General features: G+C 41.3%; 1 protein-coding gene across 1 annotated transcript in view; it reads right to left on the bottom strand.

The window, feature by feature from the left end:
• ankfn1b (ankyrin repeat and fibronectin type III domain containing 1b) overlaps positions 1 to 19022 on the bottom strand; it is a 114259-nt gene that overhangs the window by 53766 nt on the left and 41471 nt on the right. The window contains exon 2 of the mRNA XM_030078393.1: positions 3787 to 3827. The gene's annotated coding sequence lies outside the window, so the exon portion shown is untranslated. The remainder of the gene's footprint in view (positions 1 to 3786; positions 3828 to 19022) is intronic.

The raw sequence follows: 19022 nt of genomic DNA, 5'->3' as shown, positions 1-19022 counted from the left end.
ATATCTAAAATGTGACTAAAACAAATATGGATTTTAGCTATAAGACTAAGGCCAAAGTCACAATGAGCTGCCAAATGTAACACTGGCTCCTAGTGACTTATGGGCCATATAGAGATCAGCTCCAAACCTCACACAGAGTTTGGCCTTTGCAGCTTTAAGTGGCTGTTAGCTCTTTAATGATGATCCACTGACAATTGCGTAAAGTTTGATTTTACACTGGAGGTAAAGTCTCTTATATTGCTCCTGGTTTTTGAAACACTTTAATGGTCTAGCACCAGCTTACATTTCGGACACGCTATGTCCATTTAGATGCTTCTGTTCCTTCAGTCCCAGCCGTTCCCTGAGACCGAGGTTGAGGCAGCTTTTCGTGTCTGCGCTCCTCACCCCTGGAGCAGCCTGAGGGCATCAAAATCTGCTGACAGGTTCAGGCTAAAGCTGCAGGCTATTCTCTTCAGCTTAGCTTTTCCACAGTGACTCAGTCAGTTCTTCATTGCATTCACTTATTTAATTTTATCAATTTATGTTTATTAATTGGGAGTTGTTTTTATAATTTTTTTTTAAGTGTATTCAAATGCAGGAATGTTAAGACAGACTAGTAATCAGTATAGGTGTAGAACATGGTTTCTATGCTGCACTGTGAGTATAATAATAGCAATGATATAATAATAATATAGAGCCGGCTCTGTATTGCACTACAAGAGGACTGTAGGTATAACGGGTCGCTCTATGCTGCATTACAGTCTGTGTAGGTATAGAGGGAAGGTCCTATGCTGAAATATCAATTTGATGTTGTATTTTGTCTTTCTTATCCTTCTTCTTCTTCTTCTTCTTCTTCTTCTTGTTTTTAATGTTTTATTTATATACTCTCTATATAAACAAAAGTTTGGTTTGTTTTTGGTTTGTTTAAGGCAGCTGATCTGTACAATGTTGAATGCCCAAATATGACAATTTTATAGAGCTTTCAGTCAACACTGAAAATGCTGGCTAAAAATAGAGAAATGCAACATGTTGTCTACATACTGGTCAAATTATTTTCTTTCATTTCATCTTAATTGTTCCAGACAAACAAGTAAAATCAACCTTTTAGATGTTGCTTGTGGAAGCTGTAGATCTGCTGCGACTCTCAGTTCTTTTAAATCATAGCTGAAGACTTTTCTGTTTGCCGCTGCCTTCCATTAAACCACATTAAGGTTTAATATTTTACACTGCACTGTAACTTTTAACTTCCTGTTCTATCTTATTCTCTTTTTAGCTTCTTTTTATTAATTGTTTTTATCCATGTTTTCTTGTGTTGCTTTTATATTGTTTTAATGCCTTTCTCCTTTTAGCTTCTTTTTATTAATTGTTTTTATGTATGTTTTCTTGTGTTGGTTTTATATTGTTTTAATGCCTTTATGCTCTGTGTAAAGCACTTTGAATTGCCTTGTCGCTGAAATGTGCTATACAAATAAACTTGCCTTGCTTCAAATTCAGTCTAAAGACTGATCTTTCTCTCTCTCTCTCTCTCTCTCTCTCTCTCTCTCTCTCTCTCTCTCTCTCTCTGTGTGTGTGTGTGTGTGTGTGTGTGTGTGTCTCACACAAACGCAAACCTCCATGTTTGGTTAAGCAAGAGAAGCCTGTTGCTACGAAACCATGCGGGCGCTGCTGACACTCAATTCAACTGCACAGCGCCGATGCTGAAAGCTGTCTTTTACTGGGGGATACACACCTCAGACTGCTCTGACAAAGATAAACAACCAGGGGCTTCATGAGTTCCTGGCTGTTCAAGACAGACTGGAAGTAGTAAAGACAGAAGAAAGCAGAGCGAGGCTGCTTACAGTGAAGTTTCAATTCAAAGACACAGCTACAGCACATGTTTTGGTCAGAGAAAATAAACTTGTTTTGAAAAGGTATTTAGATCGGCTCTAAATGAGCATCTAATTCTGCACTATTCTGAATGGTGTCTATTTTCCTGTAGGAGTTAGATCATGTTGTGTCTGGTTTATTCATAAGGCAAACAATTAATCTAACATAAAGTATCTGAAACCTATATTACCTACAATAAACAGAAATGTTGAATAATTATGTCAATGTTTACTGTGTGATTATAGTTTGTAAGTTTATTTACAACTGATACAAGTTAAGATGGAACATCATCTCAACATGTGATTTTGTCTCGTATTCAGTGTTCAAATCTTGTGAGAAAAGTGGGAGGACACAATCTCAAATGCAGTTTCCAATGCAAAATTTGCCTCCAGAATTCTCTTGAATCAATTTGCTTGATGTTAATGGGCTGATCGGCCTTATCCTGTCTTGTTTCAACTTGTACTTGTTCCCAGAAAGAAATCCTGAAACAAGCACTGGAAACAAATGGGACTGTTCCATCCCACTGGCAAAAAAATCACCTCTTTCAAGTAATACAACATCTTTTGACATGACTTTCAGACTCCATGTGATCACCAGTAAGAGTCAAATCATTCACTGTCCCGTCCTGTAAAATTATAGGACAAGACAGAACAAAACTGTACATCAGCAGGCGGCACAGGACAAAATATCTCATTACACAGGACATGACACAAAATTATCTCATCATCTCTGTCTCTCCCTTCTTTTGTTCTCTTAAGTGTTGTACAGTTCAATTAATATGGCACAATATTTGAGTGTCACATTAACAAGCTTTGTTACATAAAAAAAGATGTAGAGATGTTGAGATTCACACACTGAGAGACACAAGTCTCACAATATTACTGTCAATATACCACTGGGCCATTTGAAAGAGGCACTTTCATTTACTGACACACACACTTTCAAACATGTATGCGCATGCGTACACAGACAGGGGGCAAAGGGTGCAAAAAGATTGGAAACTCCTGGGCAGTTTACTAAAACGGATTTGTCGATCAAAACAGTGGCACACTGAAAAATTGGGTTGACCAGGGGCATATCACTGCATGCATAATTGGCATGTAGATTAGCATGGATTTTGGGCCAGGCTCAGACAGAATTAGCATGCTTTGAAAAACACACTCACGCACACACATGCACACACACCTCCCTTAAAACTCTCTAGTGTCCAAAAACAGATGAATCAAGTCAAATTCCTCAGAAAATTGGGTTCACCATGAAAAACAATGAGGCACTTGAGCTGCCTAATGTGTCACCGTAATCTCCATGAAATATTAAACAGGCCAATTATGTTAATCAGCTCATTAATTAAGCAAATTAATGCATGTATTAGCAAATATTTAACTGCCCATGGACTTTGGTGGAATGAATATGAACTCTGCACTTTAAAGTTTTAAGTTGGATTCAAGAAAATCAGTGTTTCTTCATTAATATACAAATTTGCTCCAGATCTAATCAGATCATAGGGGGATCCTGTTATGTATTCCCCTTGGGTTATTGTGTTCACTAAAATCTGTCCCTACACAGACAGGCAGCTGTCACCATGATCATCAATCATGGACCAAAGAGACAAGGTGCACAAATCTGAATGAACTGAATTTGAGATCTGGTTTGAGAGCTGGTTGGTTTCTTTTGCTGTTTTCTTGCTCCAACTGGACGTTGCCTTTTAAAAGTACTTGACAGCGTAAGCCCTCCACAAATGCTGCAGAGAGTGATACAACTTCAATTAAGGCTGATTTATGGTTCAACGTCAAAGTGTCACCTTTAGAAACACAAGTCAAATAGTTGTCTGTACAACAGGAAAATAGAGAAACACGTCAATGGAGGGATGGAGGAATGGTGGGTGAGAAAGATGGATAGCTGCAGGCATGGCTGGCTGAAGGGATCAATAGATTGACTTACTTCTTGTGGTGACTTTCCTTCCGGTCTGCAGAGCCCAGGCTCTATAAATAAGAGAAAAGACAAAGACATTACAATGACCATCTAAGACTCAGATACACTGTGTCCCAGTTCTCCACTGCTCTCCTGTGCATTACTCTGCATGGTTAGAAAATCATTGGGTTGATGCGAGAGTATGTGCATACAGCAATGCACTTTGTTGTTTGTTTAACTCCTATTGGCTTGGGTATCCTGGTGGCTCAGCTGGCTGAGATGCCTCTCATGAAAGTGTGACACTGTGGGCTTGAATCTGGCCTGGGGCCTTTGTTAAATGTTATTCCTCTTTCTCTAATTTAACAAAGGCCAACATTAACAAAAGAAAAAAAAACAAAACAGAAAAGCATAAAACACATATTAATCTTAGATGAAAGTGTGTATCACTGTCAGCAAATAGTGTCATGGCACTAAGATTTCTCAGCATGTACGCCACAAAGATCATTTAAATCAAGTGAATGTGGTTTCTTCAAGTGTAACACATCAAAGATTTAGATAACGGTCTGCACAAAAAGTCTTGCATTCAATCAAAGCAACAGCAAGGTACGTTAACTATGAAAACGATCTACACACACAAACGCGCGCGCACACACACACTCACACACAAGCAAACAAACAAATCTTCCTTTTTTCTTTAACTGAGTTTAGTTTATTGGGATCAAGGTGACCTTACAATTGATGTATGTCTCAACCCTACAGCCTCCCTCTGGACATTTACCTTCAAGGCAGCACCAATCAGATGATCAATGCCCCCCTGTAAAGGAGCCAGTTACACGGGTAACGACCTTGTCCCCAATTAAAAATAATTAGCTCCCTGGCTACAAGTACAAATGCTGATCCACTGGATACGCTGTCCACACATACATCAGACACATCAAACTTTGATGTGTGTGTGTGTGTGTGTGTGTTTGCAAGAGAAACAGGGGGAGAGGGGAAGTTGAAAGAGCCAATTCCCTCATCCTGATTTCGATGATTAAATTAACCAAGTTTAAAAATTCAAAGTGCAAAAATAATATTTCCTGTTGTCTCTGTTCAGCGGGAGATGCTTGCATGCCCCCCTCCAGCATAGTCAGCTTAGTATGCACACATGCAAAACACACACAAACGCATACAGACACACACCGTATCCCCTGCTGTCCACATCTTCCACAGGAGTGTAGCATTTAGAGCGGACACATGCTGAGACAGACAAAACCATACACGCATACACACATACAGGAAAACACAAGCACACACCAGTGACTGGCCTTGGGCTGGAGTCATTTTTAGAAAGTAACTCTGTTGGCATTTTGCATTTGCATTTTCAAAGACAAATTCAGGCTCTTATAATGAACCCCGTAGTGAGCAGGTCAAGTTAACGCTGTCAATCATTTGACATCATTATCTATTTGTAAACCAATATAGCCCATAGCTCTTGCTGTGCAGAAGATCTGATGTAACTATTCCCTTTTCTATTGTATGGAGTGAGTGTGTATGTAGAAACTTGGCTTGAAAGTTGGATAAAATAAGTAAAGAGTGGTTGTCTTATTTGCAATACGCTTTTAATGCCAGGAGTAATTGCTTACTTCTTGGAACAACAGGATGATTATATCCTATTAGATAATTGTGGTATCGCAAAGAGAGTGAATCTGACATGTTCCAACCCAGCATCTCCACAATGAAAGCTCTTGTCTCAAATGGAAGTTTGAGGGAAGAGTGCGGCCTTTAGTTGTGGGGGGATACCGAGTTGTGTGTCAGCCCTGTCCCTGGACTTCCAGTGAAAGCGTATGAGAAACACTTTGAGGATATGCTTTAAGGAGAAGCAGGGGAAGGCCATTCTCTCCCTTTGAGTCACAAGCTGAACATCAGATAGAAATCTGGTGGTGGTAGATCTGTGTGCACATGCTTTTATGTCTGCAGTGCAGTGACATTTCGACCAGCGAGTGACTTCTCTTTAGGTATATTCATTTGTGCGTCTTTGAGTGCCGGAGTGTTTCATCCTCCTGGTGGGGACAGGATGTGCCACAGAGAGCGGTTGACCTTTCACCTCCTAGCTCCCCCACAGTGGACCCAGTTAGTGCCACTCTGCCAGCAAGGATGAGGACAGTTGGGTGTCCTTCAACTGAAAGATAAATCCATGGGGGGTAAAGGGACACTATTTTCAAAATACCTTTTATGTTGAGGTAATGTCCGCACCAGTGTGTGAATAAATGGTCTCAGACTGATGAGGACATGGCTGATTTCTACAGGTTAGAATCCCTGTATGTCAAAAAGTCCACTTTTTAAGATAAGTCAAAACAGTTTCAGTGATGTGGTTTGGTGCCAAGCTCAACATAACATGATTTTCCTAGATGGAATAAAAATATCATTGCAGTCAATGTATCAATACGTACTCGTGAGGTACCTTGAGATACAAGATACCTGGAGACATCAATGAAAGGACAAATAATGTCAAACGATTTGAAATCAAAATAAAATGAAAAATGGCTATTTAACATTTGGAATCTCTGGAAAATGGCATAATTTTAGTGATTACTTCATGACGTATGTTCAACAGATGAACAGAAAAATCCCAGCCAGTAATACTGTCACAGATTTTTTAACAAACCCGCCCCTCTTATCGTATAAAACCTGCAACTTCACACACAACATTGTGGCAACATGATACAGGAGTGTTTTTTTTGGCTTTTACCCCTGAAAACCCTACTGTGTTTTCCTTCCTTTTCTTATCAGGCACCATGATTGCATCCTGGTGCCAGGTATTGATTCATTTTGAGGTTTTCAGCATCTGTAACAGCTCAAGGTTATGTGCAAAGTACTTGTGATTTTCTGAACACTCCTGTTTCAGACAGAAACACATCAAATGATGACAGAAAAGCACTATCAACAGCTAATGCAAACCTCTTCAGTCATGGCTCCCTCAGGAACCTGATGCACTGTGTCCATGCATATTGCCATTCACTCATCTTTCACTCCCTGTCCAGCTCTAGCCATAGAAAGCATTTCTGACAGATGTGCTTGAACACGCAATGAACAACATTCAAGTCATCAGTTATGCAGCACTGTACAATTTCCACTACTCCTCTGAGGGCTGAGGACAAAGTCATCATATCTCCACTGTGAAGATTTGATTTCTGAAACCCTTCCCTGCACACGCACTTTCTTTCACTTCCAAACCACCACTCAGTCTCAAGCACCTGTGTTTTGCCCCTAAATTTAATTACAATATGGTGAAAGCATGGAAAAGAGCAGTTACTGGGGGACAGCAGCAGGAGACATGACACATGAAAAAATAGGCCTGTTCTCCACACCTCAGTGGTTTATGTTAATAAGAGTATAACACTGGTTTTACAGTCCAAGCGAAAGATAAATGTATTTGCTGTCCAGTGAGTGTGAAAAGGAGCCATTAGGAAAACATCTTCAGCATTATAAGTAGTCATTAATATGGATGTGTGATGCGGATGTTGCATGGTGATTTGAACAACTAAAAAAAAAAAAAAAAAAAAAAAAAAATCAGGAAAGGGTGACAGTTTATGATTAATGAGGAGGACACTGTATACCTCTAATGATAACAACAGGGCAGGCAAATAATTCAGTGAACTCTAAGTTCAATTCATCAATCAATCAATTGGCAACCATTCATTATTTTCCCAATCGTTACCCACAAGTTTGAACTTGCATTTGAATGTGTCTGAATGTATTTACCTTTGCAGCAGCTGCTAAAAAAAACTTGGCATGTTTTCACAGCGACAAATTCACTGTGCCATTTCACACTGTCTCCTTGCCAAACGTCTAAAAATCCGTGGTCATTCAAATACTGTGAAGATTCATACACACAGTTATTTAAATTCACATATTCACACACCAGTACACACAGTCAGACACACACAGAAACACCATCATAATTCCCGCATACCTCCACTTAGCTTCCACAAAGTGTAGCACACACACATACCTGTCGAGTCCAACCCAGTGAACCCAGTCAAAGAACGCTACTCCACTCCCCCTTTTCCCTCTTCTCTCTTGTTTCCAAAGCCCCAAGACTCCTCACTGTTGCGTTCCACCGGCGGCACTAATTACTGTTCACCTGTCCAACTCTTTAGCTCTGTTTCCTCTACTTCTCTTTCTAACTCTCTCTATTTTCCTCCTTTTTTGTCTCTTTCTCTCTGTCCAGAGCCGCTGGTCACAGGAAGGTTTTCTCCGATGGTGGCTGCCACTGCCACCGACTTGTTGTACTTTAATTGTGGTTGCTAGGCGATAAGCTTCTCCAACTCTGCACACAGTGAGAACGGGAGGACAGAGAATGAGAGAGGGAGAGTAAGGGGGGGAGAGAGAGAGCGAAAGAGAGAGAGAGAGAGAGAGAGGGAGAGAGAGGGAGACAGAGAGAGAGAGAGAGGGAGAGGGGGAGAAGAAGAAGAAGAAGAAGAAGAAGAAGAAGAAGGTGGGGGAGGGGTGGGGGGTAGAAATCCTCATTATAGCCACAGTAGCCTGAAGAGAGTTATCAGGGTGGGAGGGTGGAAGGTGGGGAGGGTTTACAGGAAAGAAAGAAGAAACAAGTTGCACAGATAGGAGGATGGAAGGAGGCTGGAGGAGAGGGGAGCGACCATGGCAGGTGCACCTCCTTGCTTTCACTTTTGCTCGGAGCTGGAATTGGGAGATTTGTCATTTCCAAGAACGCCAAACAGAAATCTCTATGAAAGTGGAGCTACCTGTAGAAGAACCATTTCCCTAAATGCTGTCTAAGGGTCTTTCAAATGTCTAATTTCTCAAACGCCTGTCACTTTGGCTGCCTGTGCATCCTCTGACTTGAATTTCTTCTGTTTTGGCTAATCTTAAGGCTTTCTGTTCATTTAAATAAAAAAATAAAAAAATAAATAAATGGAGACTTCAGAAGTTGTTCTCCAATTATATTGCGAGGCACAGCATAGATCCAGGGTAAAATGCAAATAAACAGAGCTAATTAGCTATGTGGACATGTTGCAATAACCCCCTAAAAGCAGTCATAATAGCTCGCATCAGTACAAAGGATTGCCTTGTCCTGCCACTTTGTGCTCTGTAATCTGAAAACCATCAGATGTACTTTGAATGTAATCCTATACTGTAAGTTTTAAGAGTGGTCAGAATGGTCAGAATGATTTTTTTTTTTTACAATTCAAAACTTTCTGTGCAAATTATTCTGATTTAAGGCCCTTTTCTTCATAACTGGCATTGACCACGGGCATCTCAATCACCGCTTTGCAGTTTAACTTCTTGCTTCAGGCAGGGGAGCAGCCAAATCACTATCAGTTTGTTTCTTGTATCTATCTTGTAAAATAACCCTTTCCTTACAGTATCTTTTACTGTGACAACACTGCAGCATGGGCAGCAAAACCATCCAGAACAAATGGAGTGAATCACTCCTGAATCAGAGTACTTTTTCCTCATATTTCACATATTGAGAACACCGGCCTTGACCAGTTAGCAAATCACATTTCCTCTTAACCTCCTGCAGATATTTGGCTCCGGTGGAAGTCAATAACAATCAGCTTAGGAAGTAAACCTGCATTGTGCTTAGTGACTGGTGGCCTTTAGGCACGTTTAAGTGTGACTCTGTAGGTGTGTTGGGGGTGAGTTGCAGCATGTGTGTGAGCGTGTGGTGTTAGCATGGTTTACTATGACTCAGCGTGCATTGTCAGTGTCTGCCTATAGGCACAAACAAATCCCTGCCACCTCATTGTACAGTGAGTGTGTACTGTACAGTACAGTGCACTTATAGCAGATGGAAATGTCAAAAACATAGTGGCATTTCTTTGAAAGGAAACATGCAGTATTGTCATCACTTCCCTTGAAATCCTTCCTTTCCTACTATGTCCAGCCATTTCTCCATCCACCCGCAGCATCCTCAATTCCTAATATCAGTATCAAGAGTAAAATCTACCTGCCAGTTTCAAGGGTCAGGACTAGAGGAGATGATTATATAACCCAACCCACTGAGCTTGCTGGGGAGTTTGAGAGTACCAGGGAAATGTCCCCACTGGCTTCACCATGGCGATGTCCCCTGTCAGCCAATCAGTGGTAAGTGTGGCCCTGAGATGTCCGCAAGTGCCCCCCTAGCACCCAGCATGAACTGCTGAGGTGTCGCAGCAGGTTGTCTCAACACCTGTCAGTCAGGAGGAGGTGTGCTAATTATATCCCACACACCAACGCATACAGAGCCACATACACCCACTCATTCTCATATATTCACACACGCACACACAAACACACATTTAGCAGATTCCTTGAAGGGCTCTCAATGGGTTCTTGGTGGCCTTTCAATGTAGCAGGCTCCTGGGAGGTGACTGTGACGGCTGGCTCCAGGAAACACACTATGCAGCACCATGTCTCTAAATAATTATTTCTGTAGAACATTTCTCATCATACAGGTGCTCACAACAAAAAGAACAGTGCTTCACAATTCAGAGAATGGGGACATCTACATTGGGGAATCTACAAGGTGCAGAAAAAAACATTCACATGGACAAATGTCATCCACCTACTTTGATGGGAAAATTAAACAATGAATCATAAAGAAAAAAATGTGAGTTTTCAGATGACTCTAAGAAGAGAATACGCAGATACATATTTCTCCAGGCAAATGTTTACCAGCCACTTTTTTCACACGTGGTTCAGATTATTTGCAATATACTCCTACAGTTGATTCTGCTGGAGGTGAAGTATCAAAGCTGTTTTGTTTTTTTTTTTTTATTGCAACTGTTTGATGCAGTAAACAAAGACTTTTCAAAGAGTCACTTGCTTGTTACATTTTGCTGTGCCACAGAAATATTTGCAGTGTGTTTTGGATTTATAGCATGTGGATATTCTCTAAAGCAATTCAAGAGAAAGTTGAAAAGCATTAAAAATAAATACAAAAAAAACAAAACAAATCCATTTTCTCTTAACGTGCAATATAAATATCATGCTGTTGATACAGTGAAGCAAGAAAAGCATGCAAGTCAGTCTCCAAGTTTAAGTAAAAGGATATTCCTTGTTAAAATATGAAACACAGCTTTGGCTCTTCCAACTTTTTACACAAGGACGAAAACATGAAACAGCTCTGAGAGACAGCTTTTCCGCCACTGTGTCCAACTAGCAATTAATGGCCACTAAATTAGCCAAAGTGTGACTTTCATGGCATTTACAGCTATCTGCTCACCTTTCAATTGGTTCTTTCATCAACACGGTCAGTGAAATTACACTGCTTGATCTATAGCCAGATTCGACTGGACAGAGATACATGGGCATCACGCTGCATGCTATGGTAACACAGCAAAAGCCAATTATAAACAACAGCCCATAGCAGTCAACCAGGGGCCTCCTACGCATATGGCAGAGGGAAAAAGAGGGGGAGAAAGAAGGCAAGAAAAAGAGAGAAATCGAAGGACCTAGGGATGAAAAGAGACAGAGCTTAAGTATGAAGGTGTGTCAGACGACACACAGCATCTTTACAGTGTGTTTTGGTTGAATAAAAAGCGGCACATCATCTTTTTAGCTGCTCTATCTTCCCACAGTGCTGATTAGCTCTCCACACTCCCCTGTAAAAGACTCACTACACCTTTGTAATGCAAAAACATATGTCTATATATACACATACATAAATATTTGTGTGTATGTGCTTGTCTGCATGTGTGCACATGGATGAGGAAGAGGTGCCCTATTTTGCCAAAGAGAGACACTAAGCAGTGACTGGATGGTAACTGAAGTAGTAACTCAAGATTTAGCTTCTTTCTTTCTCTCTGTCTTTCTGTTCAGTGTTAATCCCTTTTCCACTGTGGTGTCAGACAGTGAGAGTTAATAGGGCTCTTAAAGAACAGAGACTTCTGAGGCAGAGAAAGGCAGATGGGGATAGTGAGAGGGAGGGAAATAAATAGATGGGGGGCCTGACAGACAGACACATTGGTAGAAAAACAGATGGACAGACAGGCTGACAGCCCAGACTGACAGGAAGACTGATGAGTCAGACAGATACACAGGTGACCAGTAGGCACACAGGTTTGAAAGGAAGACTGAGAGAAAGATGAAACATTTTTTTTTTTTGTTGTGCCTTTTGGTTTCCCGGCTCCTGGATGCACTTACCAATCAAAATATGCCAATCAACAGATCTTCAACACCACTGGGTGATGACAGGCTGATAGGGCGGGTCTTCTCTTTCTCTCTGTTTCTTAGTCTCAAGTTTTACAATGTCATTATTTGTATAGGATTCCTCCTCCCAAGTCTTGTGGTCTAGGGACCAAAGGGACCCAAACATAGCCCATAAATCAACACAGCAGAGAGGGACTATGGATATTTACCCATAAATCACTGCGGCGGAGCCACCTACAATCACACTAATGGGGCTAGAAGACGTGCTGTCATCCAAGCCATGATGTCACCAAGCCCTTGCCTGTGGGTGTTGATGTTGGTGGTGGGTCTCTGGCTCTGTGTGTGCATGTGTGTGCGTGTGGTGGGAGCCTGCGTATGTGGTTGTGAGTTGCTAGCTACGTGCGTGTGCACGCATGTGTGTGTGCGCGTGTGTGCGGGGTGGGGGGTGTCTGAGTATGTGGTGGTAGGTCTTCGGCTCTGTTTGTGTAAGTGTCTGTGGCGAGTGTGTGTGTGGTGTGTGTGGGAGGCGGGATGTCTGTTTATACGGGCTTGTGTGTAGCGGGGTGGCCGATGTCTGAGTGCGTGTGTGTGCGTGCATTCGTCAGTGTATACTTTCACATGTCTCTGCGTTTATGTACATTTTACACTGGTCTGTGCGCACTCACATAAACACACAGACACATACGCACAAATTGGCCTTGTACATTTTACACTGATCTTTGTGCACTCACATAAAACACACAGACACAGACACACACACACACACACACACACACACACACACACACACACTGGTCTTGCGGTTAGTACTGGCTTACAATGGGTGTGGGATTCCATAGAGAAAATCTAAACAAGTCGAGCGGTTAGCGCGGGTCTGCCACGTTTCCACACAATGGCGCTCATTGACATAAATAACTGGGGACTCTGTGAAATGGGACACCCATTAACTTCTCCTCCACAGATAATTGCCCATTAGATCTTGGAAGAGCAGCGGATTGAGAAATAACTCAACTCTGACGCTAAATGCAACTTGTAATAATAAAAAAGTTGCATTGTGAAAAGGGGCCTGGAATCCGTTAAGATGGCTTGGACTTCTGCAGCTTTTGCCTTTGCTTTGGCTGTGCTTTGAACATGAAACTGATGACGATTGCAGTGACAGCAGAGATGAAGAAGACAATGAGGGAGACAGCTGAAAAGAAGACAGAGGCAACAAAGAGAAAGAAAAACTTATCAGAGAATTAACAGAAGAACAACAAAAAAGGAAGAAATCAAAGCGAGAAGTCAAAGAAGTGGAGAAATAATAATAATAATAATTCCAAAGAAGAATTTGAGGAAAAATAATGTAAAAAAAAATAACAAAAGGAGTAAAAGGAAGTAGTAACATAAATCCTGCTGCAGTCACGCTGGTTATGGTAATAAGTAAGATAGTTCCAAGCACTTCGCTCTTGCATGATTACTGTTTGTAAGGACACTAAAAGCCCTGATCTTTGCACTCCTTGGAAATTCAGTGATCTAAGAACTGAATATTATTCGACTTTTGCACTCACTCTATGCTGCTCTTGATTAGAGTGTCAGCTTAAAGCCTGAAATATAAATGTGAGTAATTATGATGCCTAATACCACCTGCCATCCACCCAGGAGTGATGTCACTAAGTACTGACGAACACGCTTTACATATAGAATACAATTTAGGCAGACCTCCTCATTTGGTGAGTCAGTGCACATGGCACACTGTCCTCGGCTCCACAAGTTTTCTGTAAACTAAAGTGCCTGTGTCAGCACTTCGCTTCCACTAACTGTGTGAGCGTGTTTCTGTTTGTGTGTGTCACATTAGACTTGTCTTATTTCTGGCATCAGAAAATGACAGACGATCCACAGTAACATAACTCATTCATAAAAAAACAAAAGGCTCCTGCCTATGTGCCCCCCAACACACGCCACACACATACAGTACACACAGAGTGAGTCAACTGATGGATGCAACGTGACGACGATAATTATGCGTGCACATGAGCGTACTGACATATTCTGGGGTTAAGAATAGAACTGCAGTGACACATCCAATAAGGAGGCTGATTTTGCCTGTCCCTGTTTTGTGTCAAATTTTAATGAAAATCCTTTGTCACAGCTCTACTCTGAGATAAATAGATCTAGAACATTTTACTGGAACTACAGTTTCTGTGCTCAATTAGCATCTAATGGGAGTCCTCACTAGGAACTGAACATTATGCAATGACGCATGTGATGAACTACAACACTGAGATTTACACACAAACACATACATTCTTTGGTCCTTTAAGATAGACAGTCAGGCTGACACACAAACACACACACACACACACACACACACACACACACACACCCTCTCCACATGCCAGTGGCTATGGCTCTATTCATTTTCCCTCATTAGTTTTAAATGGCCCGTCCAGACGTTACTGTGGCCCCTGCTTTTAATCATTGGAGAGCTCAGCTCAGCGTTGGTTGCCTCCTCTTTGATGTCCCTAGTCAGTCAGCCAGCCAACCAGCCAGCTTCTCCCCCTCCTTCCCTCTCTGCTATGGCAGATAGCTGCCTGCTCTACCTCACTTTACACAGCCCAACTATCACTCTCATAACTCAGACCTTTTGATGTTAAAAATGTATCAACATATTCAATCCAGAGGTTTTTTTTTTTTTTTTTTTTTTTTTTTTTTTTTTAAATAGCTGGGGTTAAGTGCCTTGTTTTAGGGTGCCTTGATGGGTATAGCTGAGGGATGGGAGCGCATTACTTATTTACTTTCCCACTACAGATATTTCTCAACCACTTCAGGATCTGCAAAACATCTTTTCCTCAGACAGCTTTTTCTGTGAAAGTGACAAAGTCCTGAAACTCGCTGGAACTCACTGAATCTCTTCGTTTTACAAAAGCCCTTCAAGGGACAGGTGTTGCAAATTAGCTTCTGCTACAAACACTGTGATATTTGCACTGGATAGCTGTTTTCAGTTTGTCTGTGCGCACTGTATTGGTCCTTATCAAATAAACCATAAATAAATGAATCTTAACAAATGATCTTCTAGTCACAAACAAACTTCTTCAGCATGACATTAAAATTGCCCGAAAACTTTTGTGTCTGATTTGATCAACAGAATCTTTGCTCAGACGAGGAAGCAGGAGAGAAAAGTCGCATGGACATCCAGAAATGTGGTCCCATTATGCACTACCAATGCAAATTTGATCTCAAGAACACTGAAATATATTACACGGTGATCATTATTGATATGTATTCACCTAGCCATATATTCTTCTTGCATCATGAGTATACAACAGATTCAGTTTTGTGTATTTTTTAAATCTTAGGGTAGCTGTGTAAGTGACATGGTAAGAGTGTTTAAAATGAAATGTATGACCAATGTGCACTTAGCCCAGCTAATTGACTTATGGCAGGATCAAAGCAGGAACTGTAACATTTCCTTGCTGTGCTACTTTTTGCAAAACTGTCATCTATTTTTAGTAACTTATATAATGTATTGTGTTAGCTCAGTTAAAATTTTGAAGATCCAGAGGTACAGCCCTTGATCTAAGTCTAAACATTCTGGAAATCAGCACATTTAGACAATTTAGACAATATTTAGATAAGTTTGGCTTTTTCCAGTTTCATCTTAACACTAGTATAAATAACTAAGATAATCCTAACCCAACACACACACACACACACACACACAGAGGCACAAACAGAGTCTATGCTCTGCCAGCTAAGGCTTCATGATTCATGCCTGATCTATCGAAGACAAGGAGAAGCCTTATTCTTAGGTGTGTCCCATCTTTCCAATTGCAATATAATGTCTTGACTGTTAAATTATAATCATGAGTTTCCAGTGCACTGCTGAGGCTCATCAACAGCACAGCCCTGCACTAACAACCCAAATCATCATGTAAGAGAGGGACTGTTGATGATTTTTGAATCACCTGAACCAATGAGAAGATGTATGGCTGCATACATCTTCTCATTGGAAAAAAAATCTCAAAACTCTAAATATGAGTCTCTTTTTCGTGTTAACTTGCAGATAAAGACGGAGATACAAGGTGCCCTAGAGATAAACTACTACAGTACTTCAATGGAGAAAAAGTTTGAGAACTCGTTGTACTACCACATCACATGGTCATGGATCCAGTGTCTATCGACAGTTCCAAAAAGTGTATCACGATTTCCAAACGTCTTTTTCTGTCCAGACAACCACAGAACAAGGCTTTGGCAGGAAAGACATTCTGAGGTTAGGATTCATTTGCCTGGAGTTAGAGGTGGGCTATGGTGGGTACCAAGGAAGTAGCTGCTTGAGGCTGTGTGTGTGTGTGTGTGTGTGTGTGTGTGTGTGTGTGTGTGTGTGTGCATGAGTGAGTGTTCTCTTTTGCTGCATGTTTGATAACAGGATGTGGCGGCTCAAAGGTTCCATAAAACATCAACTGATTTATACACATCATCTAACAATAAAGACTTACAATTGAGTGTGTTTGTGTGTTTGTGTGTGTGTGTGTTCTCCCTGAGAGTGGAAGACTGAGCTACAGATGTGTCTTAACAGGAGCACAGAATGAGACGCGATATGGTAATAAGAATAATAAGCCTGTGATAGGAATGACATCATCACAGCCGGAGCTTGGGTTTCTCTGAATAGAGGCCTAAGCACACACTATTAGTGAGGATAGCACTTCATTCTGGCGGATAGCTGGACTCGTGCCTCTATTTATTAAAAGGCAATGGTCGTAATTTACAGAAAAGACTGGTGACTAATGGGAAATTACAGTTGAAACAGTTTGACAACTAGCAAACATTCGTTTCAATTTAGCTTTATGTCATCGCTGCGTTGACTTTTTTCATCAAGACTGCAGTGAGAATACGATCACTAAAGCATCTCCCTAACGGTTGACCTATCCAAGTCTTCTCGGATCAGTGGATGAGAAGGAAGTGATATGGGTGTAAGGATTGGAAGCAGCTGGTATATGACTATATTTCCTGTGATACTACTGGGTGGTACAGCGCTGCACCACAGAATGTGTGTTCTCTCCTGATCCCAAAGTGATTTATTCCATTTTAATATGACGCTGTTTGCTTTGGAGTATGATATGTATTTGGTCATGAGACATTAATAGAGTAGAAAACAACATGTTGAAAAATGAGCTCGCTGACGCATGTGTGTGTGTGTGTGTCTGTGTGTGTATGTACGTGTTTGTATATATGTGTGTGTGTCTGTGTCTGTGTGTGTGCTCTGCAAGAGTCTTGAGGCCCACGCTGTCACTCAGCCCAGCTCGCAGGGTGGTCCAAACACTGAGCTCTCTTTACTCAGTCACACACACACACGCACATACACACAAACAAACAAACACTCACTGGTGCACATGTAATGACATACATAACAAAGTATACATAAATATATGGCCATATATATGACCATAATGAAGCAATCAAATAACCTCAGAGCTTCCCCTCTTCCTGTCCCAAACCGTACACCTAAATATACCTCTACGGGGCTGCAATACACAGCAACAGAAATGGAGAGTCCAGAGGGAAGGAATTGCGCTACACAGCAACCCTTTCATGGCTTCACATTTGGCATGGCCAAAGTTTTCACTGGTAGGATGCTAAGTTTGACAGTGCAGTTTCTTAGCCAGTGACTAACTGCCATTTGGGAGTTTTTTCGTAAGTCAGCCAAGTTAGCAGCCCTGAAGCAAAGCAGAGGTAAAAGGGGGAAGCTAGCTGGCCCATCCTGTTGGAATTTGAATGGGTTCAATCACAGCCTGCAGCAATCACATTCAACCACCTTGAAATTGTTCCACGAAAGCATCAAGGCCTCTTGACTGACCCTTGCTCAAATTGGTCCTGATATAACTTCTCATCAGTTTGTCTCAGAAACTCTTGGTGTCCCATTTTCCAAAAGCTACTAATGGGACCAGCGTGATCTTGACTTTGATATGTTTTGGTAAAGCTAGGCATTGAACAGCAACAAAGCAGGTCCATCTAGAAATTCATACATTTGATTAATCAGTTACTTGCTTGGAGCAGAGGTTTCAGATATCTTCATGTCTACAGGGAGTGTGGCACTTCTGGTGCAAATAGCCCCAGATCAAACACCAAACCTACTTAACAAGGTTACCAGACCTTATACTTCAATCTCCGTTAGCCCCACCGCTCACCACTACAAAGACACCCAGCTCTATGATTAGTTACAGAATCAGCGGCACTAAGAAAAAAATGAAACAAAAATAAAAGGGTGAAGGAAAAAGTGGTCTTTATGAGCGTGTGTGTCTATAATTGCAGCGAAAGCACCTCCGAAAATGGGTTGTCTGGAGACATGCTGGAATGCAAGTCGTGCCAAAGGAATGTGACACAAAAGTTAACGGTTTAGGGTTTGTTGATATGTCAAGACCCGAACCATCCTGCAAGCCATTACCATCCAGACAATAACTTAGATGTTTAATTGGGAGTATATACTCTGCAGCAACAAAGAGACAGTTGTTGCCACATTTAAAAGAAGTTCAAACATTTGAAAATTATGCTCCATTCTTGAGTACCAGACCATGGATTGATTTTCCATATCTGCTCTTCCAAAAGACAATAAACCACAAAGTGAGCTCACAAGATTTATTTGGGCTATTAGCACTGCTATGTATCTGGATTAGCTCCACTTTTGTCTTCCAGGTGAGGGGGAAATGAGTCGTTAATATTTGTGCTACGCTACGGTGCTCCTACAGCATCACGGCTCGCACAGCAGGAAGCACAAGCCTCCCTCCCCTTCCCGCTCTTAGACATTCACTGAACAAATACTGCAAATGAGCCCCGCTTCCCCCCCAGAACAGTAATAAGCTGTAATTGCCTGTAATCTGAATACATTAGTACTAAGGGGAGCCTGTTGCGTTTGTGTGCAATCATGGTATTGCTTGAGGACGAAAATAAGATGGCAAGAGGGGTGTATGAATCTCTGCAAGCCACCAACGGCTTTGTGCTGGGTCAAGAAGACTTCTCAAAGCACAAGGTACGACTCAATGTTCAAAATGTTTATAGAAAATATTACATTATAGAAAACAGGTATAAATACAGTGTCGGAATGAAATAGTGCTATGTGAAGTGGACTACAATGTGAGTTCTCTTTGGGGCCT

Source organism: Myripristis murdjan, chromosome 19 (genome assembly GCF_902150065.1).
Source record: "Myripristis murdjan chromosome 19, fMyrMur1.1, whole genome shotgun sequence".
Taxonomy (NCBI): domain Eukaryota; kingdom Metazoa; phylum Chordata; class Actinopteri; order Holocentriformes; family Holocentridae; genus Myripristis; species Myripristis murdjan.
The sequence above is the reverse complement of the archived record's forward strand: the minus strand, read 5'-3'. Positions and strand labels throughout refer to the sequence as shown.